Here is a 17,013-nt window from a genome sequence, read left to right on the forward strand (position 1 = left end):
GCAACTAAACATTTCAGGATAGCTGGGTCAGAGATTTGAATGCTTTCCGTATAAAATAATGATAAACATCAGAGTGGTAACTATGTCAGTGACTGACTCGATCACGACACATGAGACACATACAGTGACGTGTCACACTGAACCCACAAACATTCACAATTACAACATGCTAACTAAGAATAAAAACAGGGGCCAGGCATGGTGGCACATGCCAGTAATCCCAGCACTTGGGAGGTAGTGACAGGTGGATCTCTGTGAGTTCAAGGCCATTCACATCTAAAAGAAGCAGGGTGGGGGCGGGGGGCATTGCAGAGAGATGACTCAGTGGGCAAAATGCTTGCTGGGCAGGCTTGAGGTCCCAAGTTCAGATTGCCGCACCAACTGAACGAAGGCAAGCACAGCAACCCACATGTTCCCCTATCACTAAGAAGAGAGAGAGACAGAGGGGCCCAGGGGCTTGCTGATCAGTCAGTCTAACTAAAATGGTGAGCCCACTGTGTAGCACACTACCAAAAAATCAGGTCAATGGGAAGGACACCCAGACTAGAGAGATGGCTCAGCCATTAAAGGCTAGGCTCACAAACAAAATATCAGAGAAAGATACCCAACATAGGCTTCTGACCTCTGCATGTACACATGTCTGTGCGCGCGCGCACACACACACACACACACACACTGAAAAAATATTTTTACAGCATCATAATTTGGCCTGTGGATGCTTCTCCATGGTACAGAACTTGCCTGAGATGCTCCAGATCCTGGGCTCAATTCTCAACACCACATAAAGAAAATTACAACGCTAGAATTATTCAATGGTGCATCTCCCTGCCGTTGTGTCTGTCGGTCTAGTTGTCAATTCCAATCATGCCGCAGAATGGAATGGTTACGTCTGTGTATGCACAGACATAACAGCATGATGAATTTATTTAACCTTACAAGTATTCCTCATCTGTCTTTTGCAACAGTTGCAAATTCCAAAAGCATGCACCATAGAGAGATGACATCTTGTCACACAAGAGTCTATCACATTGCTGCAAGCTGGAAGGATTTGACAAACTAATTACTAGCCCCACTTCTCCTTACCTACCTCCTCCTCTCTGAGCTCTAAAGCAGTGTCTAGCTGTGTGTTAGCAACAGTACAGTGTGGAACTCTTCCACAGCATCTTGGCTCATTCCCTCTCAGTCTCCAGGACGCAGGGCTTGAAAATGCAGGGAAGTGATTTCTTGGGATGGGAACAGTCTAAGATTTGAGACACGTGCGGCATACAGCTTGTAGAGCGTAGCATTGTTGTGGGAACCCTGACAAGGCTGGATGTACAAATGACACACATAATCACAATCCTGGGGAGCTGAGACAGGAAGATGGTTAGGAGGTTGAGGCCAGCCTGTGTTGTGTAACAAATGTTAGGCCAGCCAGTGCTGCATGGGGACCCTGTCTAAAACACATAGTGAGCAGGCTGATGAGACGGCTCAGCAGGGAAAGGTTCTTATCTGAGGAGCCTAGAAACCCGAGTCTGATCGCCAGGACTTACATGATGGAAGGAGGAAAATGACCCCGGCAACTTATTCTTTAATCTCTACACGTATGCTGTAGTATGTTTCCCCATCCCCAATAATAAAGAAGAGAAATATATTTAGAATAGATAATTATCTGTTGTGTTTGTTATATATGGGGATCTCTGAAGCTTGAGAGTTCTGTTTCCCAAGGGCAATGGTACCTTGGAGTCAGGCATGTCCAACTTTTTTTTTTTGGTTTTTCGAGATAGGGTTTCTCTGTGGCTTTGGAGCCTGTCCTGGAACTAGCTCTGTAGACCAGGCTGGTCTCGAACTCACAGAGATCCGCCTGCCTCTGCCTCCCGAGTGCTAGGATTAAAGGCGTGCGCCACCATCGCCTGGCCATGTCCAACTTTTTAAAAAAATGTTATTATTTACTCTCTCTTTCTGTGTGTGTGAGTGTGGGTGCCTGTGTGACAGTCTTTCCATATGGAGGTTAGAGGACAACTTTCAGGAGTCTGTCTTCTCCTCCAGTGTATGTTCTAGGGGATTGAACTCAGGTCAGCAGGATTTTTGCAGCAAGCACTTCTACCATCTAAGCCACCTCGAAAACCCCTGTCCAATCTTTTGACACTGCAACCCAAAGCTATCGTCGACAATGTTCACACTCCAATTGCTCAGCCAAGTCACAAAGAGAAAAACAAATCCTATCATGTTTTAGATAAGTTTATATATACTTTTGGGTTGGGTTGTATTCATAGCTATTTTGAACCACAGGTTGGACATGCTGCAAGTTGTCTTAGGAGCTGGTGAGAGATCTCTGAAGAGTAAGAACCCTGACAGAATGGAGTTGGGGGAAGGAGCTGCCAGGTGAGATCTAGGGACAGAGTAGAGGTTGACAAACGCCCAGTTTCAACATCCTTTGTTTCCAGAGATTTCTCTGTGGCTCATGTGAAATTCCATGCTCCCCACCCCACACACACACCTTTTTTTAAAAGACGGCTCTCAAGTTACAAAATTTGTTTGAAAAACATAAAGCAGGCTACTAGGACCAAGTCCACCAGGCTCAATGTATCTTGCTTCAACTGTCTAATGGCGACACAGGACTAGTGGCTGCCACGGTGCGCATTGCAGTTCTAGATAACCTCAATCTCCACCTTCCAGTAGATGCAGACTGGAAGGCTGTATTAGTTTCCTATTGCTGCTGAAACAAATCAGCCCAAAATTCATGTCATAAAACATTGACTTATGCCAGGTGGTGGCAGTGCATACCTTTAATCCCAGCACTCAAGAGGCAGAGACAGACAGATCTCTCTGTGAGGTCAAGGCTAGCCTAGTCTATAGAGGGAATTCCAGGACAGCCAGGGCAGAGAAACCCTGTCTTAAAACAAAACAAAACAAACAAAAACAAAAAATCAACATTGACTTAGAATTGGACACATGATGGCTCGCCTAGGAAAGCACTTGCTTCATAAGTGTGAAGACCTGAGTTGAAGGAGCAGAATCCACATGAAAATGCCTGGATAGTAGCATTGTAATATGCTTGTAATCCCAGCCCTGAGAAAAGGGAAACCACAGGGTCCCTGGGGCTCACTGGCCAGCCTAGTTGGTGAGCTCCAAGTCACTGTCTCAAAGGAGATGGTTTGCTTTTTTTGTTTTGTTTTGCTTTTGTTTTGTTTGTTTTTTGAGACAGGGTTTCTCTGTATAGCCTTGGCTGTCCAAGGACTCACTATGTAGACCAGGCTGACCTCGAACTCACAGAGATCTGCCTGCTTTGCTTCCTGTGTGCAGGGATAACACATGTGCCACCACTGCTTGGCATGATGGATTGCCTTTCTGAAGAAGACTCTTGAAGTTGTTCTCTGGTATCTACATACACACACACACACAAATTCATACACACATATGAACACATACACACACAAATACATACACACACAAATACACACACAAGAATACACACACAAATGCATTCACACATATGAATACACATACACAAATGCATACACACACATGAAACACACACAAATTCACACATACACATGAACACATATACACACAAATGCATACACACATGCGAATGCATACACACACATACAAATGCATAGACATATATGAATACACACACACACACACACAAGAATAAGAGCAAAGAAGGAATTCAAATTCCATAAGAAACTTAGGGGAAGCTGAAGATGCCATGTCTTGTATCATCCATAACTTTGCTGATAGCTAGGACCAGATACCTGACAGGAACAGGTGAAGGGAGACAGGGTTTCCCTTGGTGCAGCCTCTCATGACAAGGTGAGCAAGACAGAAAAGAGAAGTTCATGCCCTAGCCCTCAGGAAGGGGGGGTCACTGCACTCACTCTTTCCATTGAGTCTCCCTGGGTCCCCAGCCCATGGCACAGTGCCAAGCATGTTCAGAGCAGATCTCCCTTTCCTAATTCATCTTCTTTGGGAACACCCCACGGGTGCACCTCACTGATCCCCTAGGCGGTTTTAAATCCAGCCAAGCTAACAATAAAGCCTCACACTGTCACGGGGGAGGGGGGCAGGGGGACAGCGGGAAAGAGCCTGGCCAGAGTCACCTGAGCCATCAGACTCCCCACCCCCCTTTCCCCTGCTGTTGGGAAACCTGTCACAATCCTAGATTGAGCTTTTTCAGAAGTGACACCTCCACCCAGGCTTTCAGACCCCTCTTCCTGTCCTTTACACATTACTGAGACCACAGAACACAGCCGGAGGCTACACTCTCATCGTGTGCTTATCAGTAAAGAATGGAGCGTTTATCCATTAAAATGGTTGTGGAATAGAGAAATAAGGATAAATCAGGCAGAGTGGCTCATGCCTGTAAACCCAGTGCTTGGGAGTGAGGCAGGAGGATTATGACAAATTCTAGGCCAGCCTGGGATAGATACATTGAGACCAGGTCAGCCAAGGCTAACAGCAAAACTGTTTCAACTTCCCCTCCCCAAAAGAGGGAGGATTGAAAAGCCAACAAGATGTTAAATGTGTTTGCCTTGCAATCTTGGCAAGCTGAATTGGATCACGGGAACCCACATAAGGTGGGTGGAGAGAACCAATTCCACAAAGTTATCCACCTCCCAACATCAAGTGCACACAATAACAACATTTTTTTAAGGGAAAATTGGGGCTAACACAGTAGAGTGCTTACTTAGTATGCACAAAGTCCTGAGTTCTGTCCCCAGAACTACATAAACCAGGCATTACAGCCCTGAGGAGGTGGAGGCAGGAGGATCAGAAGTTCAAGGACATTGTTGGCAAGTTGGAGATCAACCTGGAATACATAAGGTCTTGTCTCAAACACACACACACACACACACACACACACACACACACACACACATGCATGCACATGCACGCGTGTGTGTGCGCGCGCACACACATACAGGAGTGGGAAGCCATTAATAACAACAATAAGTAAATAAACCAAAACAAAAAGATATAGCATTCTCTTGTAGTAATCCTAGTGAAATCAAACAGCATGACTCTGACCAAAAGAATGAGCACTGAATGAGCAAAAACTACATTTGAATAAAAAAAAGATTATAAAATCAACAATCACCTACAACAATAAAGGTCTCCTGGTCCAACTTCCATAAAACGGGCTTGAATGTGTTGTAAACCATGATCACGCAGAGAGTCCAGTGAACCACAGAGCACAGCAAAGTCTCATTGGGTTGTACATTGGAGTTAAAGCCTGATTTGAAGGGCCATAATGTGACCAATAATAATCTTGTCTGACTTGTTAGACTTCAGCATGGCTCATAGGAGATGGTTTAATGATCCAAGGCTATCTCACTGGTACCTTTATTATCTCTTAATATATGTCCTTGGAGCAAGGTGGGGGTGTCTAAAATGGTTCAGCACATCCAGGCCTCAGTGTTACTAGGAATGAAAGCCACGATCATCTGAGACAACCGGGCCAAGAGCACTGTCAATACAAGACACTTGACATGCTCACTGCTGTGGGATGTGCCCTCCGTGGGAAGACAGCCCACAGTGTGGGTGCTGCTGGGCTGTCTGGCTGGCAGGGAGAGCACAGAATCTGAGAAAGCAGGATAGCTGATGGTGATGAATTCATTGTTTAGTTACTAGGAGGCATGAAATGCATCTGGCGTGATGAGTCGCCAGGGGCAGGACAGATTAGTTATTAGCACCCAGGACATAGCTGAGTGGTACAGTCACCATCCAAAATGCCTTTGGGTGAGCATGCGGTGCACACCTTCAGTCTCAGCACTCAGGAGACAAAGGCATGTGAATCTCGGTGAATTCCAGGCCAGCCAAGGTAACACCCAACACCTTGTTTTAAAAAAGAGAGCTGGGTGGTGTTGGTACACACCCTTAATCCCAGGACTCTGGGGGCAGTGGCAGGCAGATCTCTGTGAGTTCGAGACCAGCCTGGTCTACAGAGCGAGTTCCAGGGCAGCCAGGGCTGTTATACAGAGAAACCCTGTCTTGAAAAAGCAAAACCAAACAACAACAACAAAGGCAATAAAACCTTTTAGAGGGCTTGAGAGATGACTCAGTGGGTCAGTGCTTTCTGTGAAAGCAGAGGACCTGAGTTCAGATCCCTAGCTAGAATCCACATAAAAACTGAGCTGGCAGCACATGTCTGTAATACCACTCACTACTGGAGAGTCAGAGACAAGTAGACCCCAGGGGCTCCCTGGCCAGCCAGCTCACCAAAAATGGTGACCTCCAAGGTCAGTTAGAGATGCTATCTCCAAAAATAAGGCAGAGAATGACTGATAAAGACACACCCAAATTATGCCCAAGCACTCATACCACATGCGTATACTCACCGCTCCCGCACAAACAAAAAAATTTCTGAACGATGCCAAAGATCTAAGATATGTGCCATTTGTCATAGAAGTGCTTCGTGCTAACATTGTAGCCATTTGTAATCCTGCCAAGGCAAGTCTGTGAAACCCCTGAGTATGTTGGAACTTGTACGTGAGTGACCAATATTCCATCTCAGTGTGACTGTGGGACTTTGGTCATGGTTGGGAATGCAGACACTTTCCTTTGTAATGGGGACATTTGCCATCAAGTCTGATGACTTGGGTTTAATCCTCAGGACCCACAGGATGGAAAGAGAGAATCAACCACTGTAGGTTATCTTCTGACCTAAACACACACACACACACACACACACACACACACACACACACACACTTTCATTAAATAACTGTAATAAAATTAAACTGTGGTGAGAATACTGAGAATTAAAAGTATGAAGGGGAATGAGATGGGGGTAATTCAGGAAAGAGCAGAGGTTAAGGTAAAAAACGTATGAAAAGGCCTTAGAAACTCATCAGCCTGGTCTACAAAGCACGTTCCAGGACAGCCAGGTCTACACAGAGAAACCCTGTCTTGAACCATTGCTTCATTCCAAAACAAATAATAGAAAGGAAAAAGAAACTCACTAATTTGCAAGCTAATTAGAAATTTTATTTTTCTTTCTTTTTTTTTTTAAAGCAAAGAATTTGATGCCACGGATGATGGTACATACTTTTAATCCCAGGATTTGGGAGGCAGAGAAAGCTGAATCTGAGTTCAAGGCTAGCCTGGTCTAAATAATGAGTTCTAGGCCAGCCAGCCTGACATGGTGAGAATCTGTCTTTAAAAACAAAACAAAACAAAAACAACTATAAACAACCACTAAAAGGAATTTGAAAGCCCCACGTTCTTGACCAACAATATAGAGATGTATCCATTAACCGACACTAAGTTTTTCAACTTCATAGCTCATGTCTTCGGAAAGAATCATTGTCTACCCATGCAGGGTAGTACTCCTTTCAAATCACCATTGTGCTTAGTTGGTCACCATAACTAGATGGTAAAACTTTATTGTTAAAGATATCACATGTTGCAAGACAAAAAAATCAGACTGTGACTGGCTGGGAAATTTGCTTCTTTCTAGCTAGCTTTCACGGGGCTGGAAAGATGCTCCACAGGTCACTGGAGCAGAAAAACCATTAATGGTTTTTTATAGCAGGAGAGCCTTCATCCTACTAACCTGCAGACAAGATGTACTCACTGGTGCATTCGTGCCATGAAGATAATGGGTTTCTCTGTAGCTTTGGAGCCCGTCCTGGAACTAGCTCTTGTAGACCAGGCTGACCTCGAATTCACAGAGATCTGTCTGTCTCGGCCTCCCAAGTGCTGGGATTAAAAGTATGCATCACCACCGCCTGACTATTGTCCAGTGTCAATGTGAAGGGAAAGTGCAGGGCTTATCTGAAGTCCTGGTTGGAGTCGTGCATGAGGCTGGACCATCTTAGCTAACTGCTTTGAAGTTGCCCTGAGCAGTTTGTAGTCCAAAGCTGATTTTTGGATGGCATTTGTCATCTTAATAGTGTTATCGCAGTCCAGGTAGATTTGTTGTTGCAGGGCCCCATCATCTTCTTGGAGATCTCAAAAGTCACTGCCAGGAAAGGTCACTATTCACTGCAGAAAACTTAAATATCATATGCAGCAGATCTCTGAGAGGTTAAAGACCACAATTTGTTAAGCACATTCAGGGTACACAAACTTAGTTCCTATTTACCTGCTTCAGACTCAAGCCAGAAATCACATACAGGAGGCTAGATGAAGTCTATTTCTAGACTTAGTTACTACTCTATATGATCATTAATATTATAAAAGAAAGCTTTCATGATATAATAATATATTATTATAAAATTCATAAAATACAAATAAATAATATAAATATATTATTATAAATATATAATAAACTTATAAAATTTAAGATACCATTTATATATTAAGAAGAGTTTAAAGAGTCGAAATAAACATCGGGGAAGATTTATGAGATTTTGTCCTGTTGGAAATGTGCTATATCATTAGGTCAATTTACTCCTTTTCTTGGGACATTTTCTCTTAATGATTTGTCCTCCCCCCCAGATATCTTATTTGTCCAGTGGTCGTCAGATTCTTTACTTGAATGCTTTTATTCTTCTGGAAGGACAAAAACAAGACCCTGCCCTAACTTTGGGGAGTTCCTTTTATGGCAGGTTATAGCCGATCAAATGAAAGGCATTTGTTAGTCTTATAAGTTAGTTTAGATTAAATGGCAACACTGTTTGATGAACTATTGTATCTCCTAATCAAGAGGCCTCTCTTGTTAGAATCTAATCTTTATCAGTTTTGATGGTATCCATAGCTTTTCTTCTCTTGTGGAAACAAAAGCAAAACCTCTTCTTCAATGTAACACATATCCTAGTTTCTACTCTGTGGTCAACACATCCTTAAAATATATAGGCTGATTTAATTCAGCAGTTTTGGGTGCTGATCTTGCCTTTAAAGGTCTAATCGCCTCTTTGCATTCTGAACTAGCATTTTTAAAAGCCAAAAGAGTCAATTAATATTTGTCTAACTTCTGCTGTTGTTGTTTGTTTTTTGAGACAAGGGTTTCTCTGTAGCTTTGGAGCCTGTCCTGGAACTAGCTCTTGTAGACCAGGCTGGCCTCAAACTCACAGATCTGCCTGCCTCTGCCTCCCGAGTGCTGGGAGTATGCCACCACCACCCGGCTTGTCTAACTTCCGGACCTGATATTATTCTATTTATAGCTAAAGTCAATCTTTGCAAAAAATCAGCAAAGGCTGTTTTTTTTTGTATAATTTTAGTAAATGACTCAGTCCTCTTTCCTGATTCTTCAACCCTGTCCCAAGCATTCAAAGCTGCTATATGACACAGTGCCAAGGTATAATCATGAAACCCAAATTGTCTTTGCAAACCAGCATACTAATCCTCAGTGAGAAGCTGGTCTTAGAAAATTTCAATACCTCTAGCCCTACTTCATTGTTCTATGACCCTAGCTTCCTCTCTCCACAATGTTCTTCATTGTAACTGAGAACCAGCTTCCAATATTGCTGTAGCTAAACATTTCCAGTCTTGTGGAATAATTCTTTTCTGAATTGCCCACTAATTTAACAGCTGCTTCGCAAAAAGGTGAATGCATACCATATGAAACAACTGCTTCCTTAAATCTCCTCAAATCTAACATTTCTACAGGGTTCCAGTTAACTTCTGTATAACCTTGAGGGTGCATATCATCTGATGGTCATTCTTGAATGGTAACTGGATAAATTAAGGTTGGTTTTCTAACAACCTCGCTAACATCAACATGAACATCGTAGCCTACTCTTTTTTTTTCCCCCAGTGCTGGAGATGTAACTCAGAGTCTTTCACACACCAGGCAAGTACTTTCCTGAGCTACACCCCTAGTCCAATACAGACAACATTTTTGTATAAGTTAATTTTTTTTTAAAAAAAGGTAACTCTCTGTAGGCTAATTCCTGCATTCCTAAGGAAGGATAAATCTGCATCTTCACTCTCCAGTTCACTGCCACCTACTCCTGTCCCTCCAGCAGGTCACAATGGGAGAATCCCATCAGTCTCTTCTGACTAAGATGGAGATGAGATTCTGCTTCTCCCACTGAGCCCAGGCCTTCGGTTCTTATGCCAGGCTGTTGTTTCCTTACATGGTACAGAACTGCACTTGTGTCTGGAAAGCTCTTCTTTCTGTTTCCGCATCCTATATTAAACAAGCCTACAACTTAGTCAGAATCGGACTCAGGAGAAATGGAAAGGCCCTGTGAGCAGGCACAGGATCCGTCAGGGGTGGAGTCCTGATTGTGTACGTTTCCCTTGCATTGCAGTTTCTGACCAGAGCGTATTTACTCTGGAGCTTATCTGCAGGGATTAACGCTGAGTGTTCCGCTTAGTAGATCTCACCCTGCAGTTCATCTGACTTCTGTGTGAAACTTGGAATAAACACAGGTGTGTCCCATCGGGGACAGAGAGAAGTTCTGCAAGCCACTCTGTCAGCGTTGATCTTCTAATGCTTCCCCTCCCCGACCCAGAGTCTCGTGCTACTTCCCTGAACTAAAATTTCGCACCTAATTAAAAACGACCTTGAAATCCTTATCCTCCTGCCTCTACTTCCCAAGTGCTGGGATTACAGGTATGCACCTCCATGCCCAATGTGTGGTGTGCTGGAGATCAAACTCAGGACTTCCTGCATTCTAAGTAACCGCTCTACCAACTGAGATATAGCCCACATTTTTTTTCTTTTTTTTGCAAACCGTTTTCTTTTTTCTCCCCTAAGCCCTTGTGCTGAGGATCACATCAGAGTCTTGTACAGGCTAGGTAACCACTCTGTCACTGAGATGCATTTTCCAGCCCCAATAAATCATTTTTCCTATATGCCCTTGCCTAATTGTCTTTTCTGAATTTGGTTTAAAAACAACAACAAGGAACATTTTTAATGGAAAAATAATAATTCTAAATCAATTGTCCAAATAAAAACATCTTATTTCTTTGGTTCTGGTCCTTGTTCATGTATAGAGACTTTAAAACTTGGACATTTAGCATTTCTATCTTTCTAAAAATGTTCATGCAACCATATAGTGACGGCAATTGCACAGTATCCCATCAAGTACTTACGCATACCACAAGTCAGCTAACCAACCCCTCTCCTGAGGGGCATTTAAGCTGTCTCTTTATATTTAGTTTCCATAAAGAAAATGGCAAGAAGCTCAACGTGCATGGATTTGGGTTTCCTTTCGCGTCAGTTCCCTTGGGCAGTTTTGTGGGAATCTGGTTATTGGGTCAAAGGATATGAACGTTTTTTTATGACTCTTGTTAATGATTACTAAATTGCTTCCCCAAAGATTGAACAGATTTGTAGAGCACCAGCTCCCTGGCATAACCCCTGAGATTTCAAGCACGGAGGGCCAGTTCTTACGATATAGTCTGCTTCCCCATGGCAAACAACAGAGGGCTCCATTTTGTCAGTCACTGCCTTACTGGGAAGTCAAGAAACCTAGTCACGATAGAGCGAATCGTAGCACTGCCTGGCTGACTCAGGGACCCGTCTCCAGTAGTGTCCTTGCATCCCCTCTATTTCTCAAAGAACCATGGGAAGTTAGAGCTTTATGAGGAAATTATTAGTGGGGAAGGAGAGGGGGGAGGGGAAGAGTAGGAATGGGAGTGTAGATGCACATGCGCCATGGCCATGGCCCACATGTGGAGGCACTGCTGTTGCTAAACCCGGCCGTTAGGCAGGTATGACCAGTGCCTTTACCCACCCCACAGACCATCTTGCTGGCTCTTATCTTACAGGTGAGGGCAGGATGGGGAGAAAGACCTAGTAACTCCTAGTAACTTTTCCCAAGGTCACACAGCGCAGTGGTATTGAAGTGTGTGGTTTGAACTCTGTCACCTGCTGACTTGAATTTCTCACCACTGATTTCTGAAGTAGACAGATACTTCCAAAGTCATAGCTATGTTGGCTGAAAATGAAATGTAACAGATTTGGGAGGTTGAAAATGACCACAGTGCTCTCCAGTCACTCCCACTAAGAGGTAGAGTTTGCCTTAGTGTGGGGAGTAAGAGCATTTGCTAGCATCCATGGTAAAAAGTCACCATGGCCACATATATAGGTAGGACAGAGACAGGAGGATTTCTGGGGCTGCTGGCTGCTAGCCTAGTTCCAGGCTCAGTGAGAGACTCTGTCTCAATAAAATCAAGTGGAGAATGATACAGGACACCTAATGGTTTCTGCAAGCATGCTCAGTAAACATACATCATACATCGCATAGTCACATACATACACACACACACAGAACGAGACAGAGAGAGAGAGAGAGAGAGAGAGAGAGAGAGAGAGAGAGAGAGAGAGAGAAGAGAAGAGAAGAGAAGAGAAGAGGAGAGGAGGGAGGGGGGGAATGAGTTATGTATCATCAAGCAATTGACCCCAGAAGCCCATGGAGGTACCAAAATTCAAGGTATTGAACTCACTTTTATAAAATGGCCTCTTCTGTGCATGTAACCCACCCATACCCTCCCATGTGCATTCTAAAATTGGCTGTTTGAGACAAGGTCTTGTAATGGAGCACAGGCTGGCCTCAAACTCAAGGCAATTTTCCTACTCTAGCCTCTTGAGAAGGTAGGAATATAGATGGACTATATAGGTATGTTGCCATGTCTGGTTGTCACAGGCTCCTTTTATTATTTATTTTTGTATGTTTTGTGTAGTACATGCACAAGAGTGACTGTACATGTGTGTGTGTACGTGTACATGAAGGCTTGAACAGGAATTTGACTGTTTTCTCTACAGATCTCCACTGTATTACCTTGAGACAAGGTCACTGTGTCAGAAGCTTTTTATTTGAGCTAGGCTGGCCTGGTAATGAGTTTTGGAGACTTGCCTGTCCCCACTCCCCATGCAGCCACACCCCACCTTTTATGTGTGGGTGGGTGTTAGGAATTTGAATTCAGGTCTTCATGCTTGTAGAGCAAACACTCTTAACCCACTAAGTCATCTCCCCAATACTTCACAAGGACTCTAAACCATTTCTAGATAGTTCATAATGTCTAACATGGCATATGCTTTATAGTTAGTTGTTTTAGTACATTGGTTAGGGGAAAGAGTAAATAACAAGGAAAAATGTCTGTACAGGTTCAGAATAGATGACGTTTTGAGACAGGGTTTCACTCTGTATCCCTGGCTGGGCTGGGACACACTATCTAGGTAGACTAGGCTAGCCTTCAACTCATAGAGATCTACTTGCCTCTGCTTTCTGAGTACTAAGATTAAATGTGTGCATCATCTTGATGTGTAGCCCAGCCAGACTTTGAGTTGTTGTGGGATATTCGAACACTCTGTGGAGATATAGCATTAAGATTAGTGTAATTAAAATCTGAACAGCTAGGCAGGAGGAATAGGTGGTACTTCCACAGACAGAGAGGACTCTGGGAAAGAGACAGGTGCATGAGCAGTGTGGAGAGATGATGTAATGAGGGGGAATAAAGATTAATGTAAATTGGTTAATTTACATTATAAGAGCTAGTGGGGCAAGCCTAAGCTAAGTTCAAGCTTTTATAATTAATAATAAGTCTCTGTATCATTATCTGGAAGCTGGTGGTACAGAGAAAGACTCGCTAGAAATGGTACCCACTACAGAGTGCATACATATAGCCTACTGTTCACAGTGTACAAAGGCAGGGCCTTTTAAAAGAGCCTCTGCTGTGCAGCAGAGCTCCTGAACAGCTGGTATGCTAGGTTAAAAAAAAAATGCCTACCGCTCAGACTTAGCAAATTCCCGGAGCTGGGTAGGCAGTAAATGGCAGTTCCTGCCCAGTACCACTGACGTGATTAGGCCCTCAGGGAACCAAGGAGGGTGGAGCCGATCACGAGAGCAACACAGTTTAATGTTTGGCTCATGTATCAGAGAACACTACAAGTGCACGGCTACAGATGCTTAGTAAAGTCAGACCTAGACAGAAAATCTCTGAGCAGATGTAGTATGTTGACAAATGTTCTTAGATGCTAAACAAAGAAAAGAAAGACAGTCATAGGAAAAATAGTTTAAAAATAATAAAGTGAAGCCTTTAGAGAAAGAATAAAGTAATATAAAAAAGAACAAACCATGTAAAGATGGGAATACACAGGGTGTCTGGATCCTGTATGGTGCTTTGTTGACTTTGAATTTTTAAATGCTAATATACAGAAAACAAAAGCTGCTGAGAGACACTGGATTATGGAAACTGCTAGGTTAAAACAACCTATATATTTTAAGAATGTCTTAATTTCAAAGTGGAAGTCAGGAAATATGTTGTTTTAGGGAAGAGGTTATGCTTTTTTTCTACAGAAAACAGAAAGTTGTGATGTTCTTCAAAATTGATAAAGATCAGATTTGGTCAGGGGATACCTCCTGAGGATCTTGGCTACATATGTGAGGGAAAAAGCCAAGATAGATTTCTGTAGTAGGAGACCACTTGTTTGTTCCCAGCTGCCTAGCCCCAAAATAACCACACAGAAACTGTATTAATTAAATCACTGCTTGGCCTATTAGCTCTAGCTTCTTACTTGCTAGCTCTTACATCTTAATTTAACCCATTTCTATTAATCTGTGTATCACCACATGGCTGTGGCTTACTGGCAAGATTCCATCTAGTGTCTGTCTCTGGTGAGGCTAATGACTTCTACTTGAATCTGCCTTCTCTCTCTCTCTCTCTCTCTCTCTCTCTCTCTCTCTCTCTCTCAGCATACAAGCAGGTAGAATGTTGTATAAATAACAAATAAATAAATCATAAAGAAAAAAACAAGACTTTTCATGACAATGAGACACAGCTACTTCTGGCAGTACAAATTTACTTTAAAAAAGGATGATGAGGGCTGGAGAGATGGCTCAGTGGTTAAGAGCATTGCTGCTCTTCCAAAGGTCCTGAGTTCAATTCCCAGCAACCACATGGTGGCTCACAACCATCTGTAATGAGGTCTGGTGCCCTCTTCTGGCCTGCAGACAAACACACAGACAGAACATTGTATACATAATAAATAAATAAATAAATATTTTTTTTAAAAAAAAGGATGATGAACATCAAAGAATCTCTATATAGAGTTTGCTTTTATCATGGAAAGTTTGCCATGGAGCAAGAAATCCTCCTTGCCTCAACTGCTGACAGTATGCTGTCCATATTGGACAAACAGGACACAAAAGAAAGCAATTGCTTAACTTTGCCAAGACAAAGTGGTACGGTCCTTCAAAATTCCTGCTTTATAGAAAAGTTTGTTAGATATTCTACACCTGTAGGTTGAAGATTGATCCCCCAACATTGCAGAGGAGCCTTGGGGTAACTGTCCAGACATCCAGATGACTCTGCAATTTCTTAGTTTTGGAAGCTTCTTGCTCTGCACTTCCTGTTTAATTAGGTAATATTATATTCTTCTTGGGTCTCTGATGAGATTGAAGATGAGATAATTTTAGTTTTACAGTTTTCCTTGATACAAAATTTAGAAAAAACTTCCATAAGAAACATAAAGTTTATAAGGTTGAGAAACATAAAATCTTAAATTGTTAATCTAAGAAGATATTTTAAGGTCTAATAAGATTAGGATGGTAATACAAGTGATGATAGAAAGTGGTTTAGGTATAAAACTTTGGACTCACTAAGATAGCATAGATAACACAGTATTTTCTCTGAATTTGCCAAATACAAATGGATTGGATATTGTATGTGTAATTCTTACCTGATACTTGTTCTTATTGTATATAGTTTTATTATGTTAGAATTAAAACCTTTACTTTTTATTTAGACAGTACCTGAAATTGTTCTTATTGTATATAGTTTTATTATGTTAGAGTTAAAACCTTTCCTTTTTTATTAGACAAAGGGGGGAAATGTTATAGGATATTTGTATTGACGTGATTGGTGTAATAAAAAGCTCAACAGCTAGGCAGGAGGCATAGGCAGGATTTCTGGGGAGAGGAAGGAAGAGGAGGAGGCATTTAGGAGCAAGAGAGAAGCCAGGAGACACAGAGAGGAAACAGGAGGTGCAAGATGGAATAGAGGTAATGCCACATGATAAAACACAGATTAATATAAATTGGTTAATTTTAAGTTATAAGAACTAGTTAGGCATGAGCCTAAGCTATAGGCTGAACTTTCATAATTAATAAGAAGTCTCTGTGTTATTATGTGGGAGCTGGCTGGCTGGAGGTACAGAGAAAAACTCACAACATTGAGTTCATAGTCTTTTTCTCTGCTTCAGTTGCTCAAGTGCTGGCATTTTCCGTGTACACTTTCTGAGTATTGTCTGTCCTCAGTTGATTGCATCCATGAATGTGGACCTTTGAGGATATGAAGGGCCAACTGTAAGTCACCCAATTTTCTTCTCTATATTGAAATCTCAAGGCATTCATCAGTCAGAATTTGGTGTATACAAACTCATACTTGTTTTTGTTTTTCTTCATATACATACATTCATAAACAACATATTGTTGATTTTTCTTTTCAAGTTACATTAATGTGGTTAGAGAGATGGCTCAGTGGGTAAAATTCTTGTTCCATAAACATGGAACTGAGGTCAGCTGTCCCAGGACCCATATGAAAGCCAGGTATGGAGGTACACATCCATAAAGCCAGTGCCGTGTGACAGAGAAGGCCAGTCCTGGTGTGAGATCAGCAAGCCTAGCCAAAAAGTAAACCCCAGTTTTAGGGAGAGACCTCATCTAAAATAAATAAATGGATAATGGCCATCAAGATAGCTTAGTTGGTAAAAGTACCCACAGAATAAGCCTGGCAACCTGAGTTTGATTCCTAGACCCCACAGAAAGGTGGAAGTAGAGATAAACTCTATAACATTGTCCTTGGACATGCATATAGATGCCATGTCAAGAGTGCAAGTATGCCAAGGCCAGCTGGCCTGGGTCTGAAAAGGCCTGGGATAAAACCGGACTCGCTGAACATAGCGGACAATGAGGACTACTGAGAACTCAAGAACAATGGCAGTGGGTTTTTGATCCTACTGCACGTACTGGCTTTGTGGGAGCCTAGGCAGTTTGGATGCTCACCTTACTAGACTTGGATGGAGGTGGGTGGTCCTTGGACTTCCCACAGGGCAGGGATCCCTGATTGCTCTTCGGGCTGATGAGGGAGGGGGACTTGATTGGGGAAGGGGGAGGGAAATGGGAGGCGGTG

The sequence above is a fragment of the Microtus pennsylvanicus genome, chromosome 11 (assembly GCF_037038515.1).
Source record: "Microtus pennsylvanicus isolate mMicPen1 chromosome 11, mMicPen1.hap1, whole genome shotgun sequence".
NCBI classification, from domain to species: Eukaryota; Metazoa; Chordata; class Mammalia; order Rodentia; family Cricetidae; genus Microtus; species Microtus pennsylvanicus.